This window comes from Uloborus diversus, chromosome 9, assembly GCF_026930045.1.
Source record: "Uloborus diversus isolate 005 chromosome 9, Udiv.v.3.1, whole genome shotgun sequence".
Taxonomy (NCBI): domain Eukaryota; kingdom Metazoa; phylum Arthropoda; class Arachnida; order Araneae; family Uloboridae; genus Uloborus; species Uloborus diversus.
Window position 1 is genome coordinate 9881315 of NC_072739.1, and position 6446 is coordinate 9887760.

A 6446-nucleotide genomic window follows, 5' to 3' on the forward strand; every position below is an offset into this window, starting at 1 on the left:
CTACTCTCTGATGTATGTGGTACATGCTCTGTAGAAGTATCTTGATACTCTGTTTCTGTACTTTCTGTATAATAGTTTTGCGAGTTCTCTTTCGTCGTTGGTTGCAACTGACGAGTTGTTTGGTGACTGTTTTTATATGGTTGCGAATACTTTTCTTTGTGTGCAGCTATTGTTGCTGCGATGTCTGTTATGTAAGGCTCTGGAGTATTTTTTGCAGAACTGCTATAAGTTGTATACTTCGCTGGGACGTAGGCTGTCTGTCCAACATTTTCATCATGCGAATCTGTATGAGGGTAGTTTTCTGTAATTGTTGGTCTTTGCTTATAAATAGAATCACTAATATAGCTTCCTGTATTAGTTGTGGTCAAATGTGATTGATCTTTAGTTCTGTAAGTTGAGTATTCCGTTTGTGGTTTATATTTATTGGATAACGTTGTAATTTTGCCTCCTTGAGTTGATAGTCTATCGCCATATGTAGGCTCATTATAATCATCAAATGCTGCAAATGTTTGGGTGTTTGGTGAAACATCATCATACAATTCAACATAATCATAGGCATATGTGTCTTTATCTTCTTCACTGTACTCAGCTTCATCTTTTGGAGGATGTTTTGGGCTTGTTGCCGCAGGCATTTTCCCATTTTCGTTTTCTTGGGGAATTTTTTGTCCTGGTATTCTCGTACTAGACAGTCTTGTTCTATGTAAAGAGGTTGAAGTTGTTCTTGAGTTTTCTGCTGCTGCTTCTTCATCGTCCGCTTCAGTTTCATTTGAATCTAGTGCACTAGGAGATTCTTTAGAATGTCCATCTTTTTCTGTTGTCACGACTAAAACAGCAATGTTTTCTTCAGGAATGACTGAAATGCTCTCCAAGCTGGATTCTTCGGTTAGTTCAACAGTGATTTTTTGTTTTTCGGAACTTGTTTCTGGAATGTTATCAGAATCTCCATCACTGCTGATAGTTGAGAGCCTGTCTGTCGCTGATGGAATTTCATCAGTCCTTTCTGTTTCGAAAGTTTGAGAAGAAGATCCGTAACTATCGGATGAAGCTATGACAGTCACATCAAAGTCTTCAGTGCTATGAGATACCGGAACTTGAGTTTCATTGGAAATTCTTTCATCTGGAAAAGAAATGCAACTGCTCATTCTTATTTCTTTGCATATTTTTTGCATAATTTATACAAACTATTTGAAATAATGATATTCCAATAGAATACCCTTTCGAGGGTGATAGGAAAAGCGGAAATCAGGAAGTACCTCTCCTTTACATGAAAGGGAAATAAATTTAAAACTAGGTTAACAGATATGTTGATCTAAAAAATATTTTCGTTCAATGATCAAGTGTAAAATGGCGTAAAGGGAAACAATTATTTGGATTGTATGAAAAAGAAAAACTTTTGCTGGGCCTGTCATAAACATTGAGGTTGAGAATGTTTATGACAACTTTGGGGTGCAGTGATTGATCTATATTGTTAATAAGCTTTTTTCATGAGCAATTAATTAAAGAAAAAAAAACCTTTTTACAGAAAAGTTAAAAAAAAAAAAAAAAAAAAAAAAAAAAACAGAAATGAGAAAGAATGAGATAGGATTTTGTGCCAAGGGGAAAGGAAACTAGCGCTCATCAAAATTTATTTCGAAAAAGCACAACAAAATTTTTGAGGTTTTAATGTTTCTTATATCATTTCATAGACTGCATTGTTGGAGTTGAACCTGCTTACACAATAAGTTATAACAGTGACGTTAATCTGCTTACTAATTTTTGCTTTTAAAATACTTAAGTTCGTCATCCTGGCATGTAAATGCTCATTATTTTCTCTTCATTATTTTGCATTGCATCATGCGCCACTGTGTTATTTTAAGCGAAACGGGCGATTATTTTTTCAATATAACTTTTGTTTGAAAACAAGAAGAAAAAAACGATCTAGAAAAGATGGAGCCAACAATAATCAAAAATATGAAACTTAATAAGCTTGTAGTGCTTTTGTAGAACCTCTACCGTAAAAATATCTTACTTTCTGATGCTAAACAAACGGGCGGTAATTAAGCACAATAGGCTATGGCACGAATTTAAAAAAGAAAAAAAAATTGATTGCAAAATTCTACGGTACGCCCTTTTAATTCTTGTCCCTCTCCAAAAAGCTCTTAGACCCCTTAACCACCCTCAAAAAAAAAAAAAAAAAAAAAAAAAAAAAAAAAAAAAAAAAAAAATTGAATTTTAAAATTTTGAATTCAAATTATGTTTTTCGCAATCACGAACTGAGACAGGACCCTACTCATTGGAGTTATTGTTTCTAGAAACAGCTCCTGTCTCCCCCAAGCCTGCCTCTCCTCCTGGGCGGTTACGTGTGCATAGTTGTGTGTGTGCGTAGACCTGTGTGTATGCACGTAGGCGTGTGTGAGTGCATGTGTGTGAAGTTGTGTGTGTGTATGTGTGTGAATGTGCGTGTGTGTAGGACATGGACGCCTCCGACCAGGAGAAGCGGATAGTTCAAAACCGGAGCAGCCGCGCCGTGCCGCCAGCAGAGGCTTTTGGTCCAAGTTGAAAAAGGCACGGACACCAAAAACGGTCAAATGAGAACAATAAGCAATCGTGATTGCTCAAAAAAAAGCAATGGCGAAAATGGTGAAGTTCATGGTACCCATGCCTCTTCGTCAGAATGGGGTTGTTTCCTTCACTCAAAAGTACTACTTTTAGTCACTGAAATTGATAGAATAAGCAAAAAACATAACATGGAGCGAGAAAAAACTTTCATTCTCTCAACGCTCAAATTTTATTTAATTTTTTAAAGTGTCCGATTTTGAAAACAAGGCGTGGTCTTTATGACGTCACAAATGATGTACTTTGGAGCATCCATTTGTCTATCGCGTTTCCACGTTGTAATAATCATGAAGCGAATTAAATATTGCACTCTACGCTTGCTATAATTCCTGTCGTTGCCATTACACGTGAGTAAAGATGCGAATTAAATAATGCGCTCTGCGAATGGCAACGGTGAATAACATTTCATCATTTGTGATGTCATTGGCAGAAGCGTAATCAATAAAAGTGCACAGATTGAAATACTTTTTTAAAAATATTAAACTTAGTCAAATTATTTAAAAACTGGTCAGATCCTAAGTTTTTAAACATGCTCTTTCAAAAAAAAAAAAAAAAAAAATACTTTTAAAATTTTGGAAACAACCCCGTCTACTGCCTCAGAGGAAAACAGCTTGCTTTTTCTTTTCGATAGAGCGCCAGCTAGAGAAATCTCAGCAAAACCATTTTCTTTTTTAATAAGACTTTTCACCGCGAGTTCTCTCTCTTTATCTGATTCATGTTTGCTTTACCTATAATTAACTTGGTTAAGGTTTCTTATATACTACGAAAGTAAAATTTAAAGAAAATAAAAAGTCTTTTACCGCACTTGTACTCTGTAGGGCAGCAGTGTCCTTCGGGGATGACGGGTTTGCATCCAGGCACGTTGGGGGAGCATTCGAGCCTTCTGCAGACCACGCCCACCTGGGTGCAATAGCATGTCTGGCAATGGCCACTGCTGGGGACAGCCACGCCCACATCAAAATCATAGCCCTCAACACTGCACGAAGAAACTGAAAATTGCAGAGAACACATCCATTAGTGTCTTTCATTTCATAAAATAAGGATTTTAATCTAAAAGAGAATCAACATTGGAGACAACCTAGACGCAGACTAAGTTTTTTATGGACTGAAAATTTATGAAACTGAAAATTGCAGAGAACACATTCATTAACGTTTTTCATTTCATAAAATAAGGATTTTAATCTAAAAGAGAATCAACATTGGAGACAACCTAGACGCAGACTAAGTTTTTTATGGACTGAAAATTTATGAAACTGAAAATTGCAGAGAACACATTCATTAATGTTTTTCATTTCATAAAATACCGGTTTTAATCTTAAAGGGCATCAACATGGAGACCACCTAGATGCAGATAAGTTTGTTTTTATGGACTGGATGGTCGAGATTCCGTAAAGAAATAATTCATGTTTGCATATATGAAAGCTTTATTCTGGTGAATTTCAATGAAATGATGTACCTCTGACATTAAAACTATGTAAGTTGCCTAAAAAATTATATACCGTCGGCTTTTAGGAAAAAGTTACCCAGGTCATGTTATACATTTGACATATACGGGGTGTTCCGTTTTAACCTGCAAGACTTTTATTTTCGCAACCGTTAATCCTAGATGCATACTTCCAATTGCAAAAATGTTCAAAATCAGATGCAGAGTTAAGATATTGAAAGTTTGAAATAAAAATTAAAATATGCCAAAAAATACAAAAAAAAAAAAAAAACTTTTTATACAGGCCCCGGGTCCCCTAACTTATATTTAGGGAAATAATCTTCATTAAAACTAATTCCAGCACAAAAAGTTTGAAATTAGTTCGACCAATATTCACCGAGATATGAAACGCAGCGTTTTGTGACTTAGACCACTTTTCACTCGCCCTCAATAACACCTTTTGGGGGAAAATATAGCGGTTAACAAGTGTTTAAAATTATATGTATGTAGAGAGTGTGGTCTTTCAAATTGTCCGGGGTTTTGTCGTGTGTTTTATGGTATCACGGCATAAAATTCGCATTTATTTTCGAATAGCAATGAAAAATATAAATACCTTGTTTTTCTTACATTGACGACCTGTCATTCTTCTAAAAGGGCGTTAAGTTCTAATCTCCTCTTCTGTATGGTCCCTTAGAATTTTAAACTGGAATATCTCCTTGAGTTTTGGTCGCATAGATGTCAAGTTTTTTTGTGTCAGTAATAGTTTTCAATGGAGATTATTTCTCTAAATATTAGTTAGGGGATCTAGGGCCCGTATGAAAAGTTATTATTTTTTTTGACTCATTTTTATTTTTGCTTCAAACTTTTAATACCTTAACTCTGCATCTGATTTTGAAAATTTTTGCAATTGGAAGTATACATCTAGGACTAACGGTTGCGAAAATAAAGGTCTTGAAGGTTAAAACGGAACACCCTGTATACCGCAACATTTTAGTTTCACATTTGAGGCAGTGAGAAGCAAAGGGATGTAAGGGGACTACTTAAAGTCTCGAGAAAAACGCGTTTAAAGTTTAGATCCTAGGTAGGCTTTCATTTCAGTTTTTTCTAAATCATGCAGTACATAAACACCCTCCAAAGCTACTAGTACCTTGTCTTGCCTTAAAACAGAGAAGCTCTCCTACCAGGGGCAGCAAATAGGGGGGGGGGGGGGAGAGGGTTGGTCGCACCCCAATTTTTTTGACCAGAATGGTAAAAAATGGAGAAATTCAATTTATGTAAATCTCAAATCAATGTTGATTAGAAAAATCCTCGCTGATTCTCAGAAAAAAATGACGAAACTCGATACATTTCCAGACAAGAGTACAAGTGTTTTCAGCTATTTGGATAATGGCTTGGGAATTTATGATGCATTTGCCGAATGCCGACCTTTTCAGCACAGAAAACCACAAATGGAGAATCACGTATTATTTTAACTAAGGAAGTAATCTTCTCATATAGGCTTCATTCATGCTTGTGTGTGAGGCATAACGCATCCAATGTGAGAGTCCCGTGCAGTGGTGTGTCTGCATGATTTTTCACAAGAAAATTCCTTGCTATTTCGCATTCATTGTTACTCTCATATTTTTAACCGTAAGTTTATTTGATGAGTGTTCTTCGCTTTCTTCTGCTAGAAACCACATTTCAGCAACTCAATGCATAATATACTTTCATAGAAACTTCTTAAAAATACGCTTTTTTTAAAAAAAATATCGCACATCAACAAATACCTTTTCCTTTTCTGGGGCTATTGAATTATGCTATCTCGGAGTGACACAAAGTGGTCTTCAAGAGTTAAAATCATAAATATCCTTCTTAAAATTTCAGAGTAGGGATTTGACGCCTGGAAAAATTGCTATCGGGAAAGGACTCTTTCAATGATGAAAAGGCTGATGCCCCTCAACATGCAGGACTTAGTTTGAATTTTTATTTACTTAGCGTGTATTCTAAAGAGTTTTTGTGAATAATGCTTTGCTCTATCAAAACATCTTCAATCCACTTAGCTTAATTTTCGGACTGTTAGAGCTTTAGTTGAATCTACATCTGAAACTGTTAATAATGTTCGTACAAATGTATATTTCAACCAGGAGTTGAACTTTTCAAAAAAAAAAAAAGGTTCTCCTTGTCAATTTTATAAAGGCCAAAAAAAAAAAAAAATGTGATATCAATCTGTATGATGATGTTAAGTCATAACATTGATTTAATATTTTGTATAAAATAAGATTCAGTTTCGAATAAAATTAATACACGATTTGATGATAAAAATTTTTGCTTCGGTGATTTTGAAAAGCGGAATGTGAGAGGTTTTCTTATATAACTTCGTTACTTCAATTTTTTTTAACTATTCCAATCAGCTCGGCTAGTAGAGAAACATCCTTTTCGTATCGTAGGA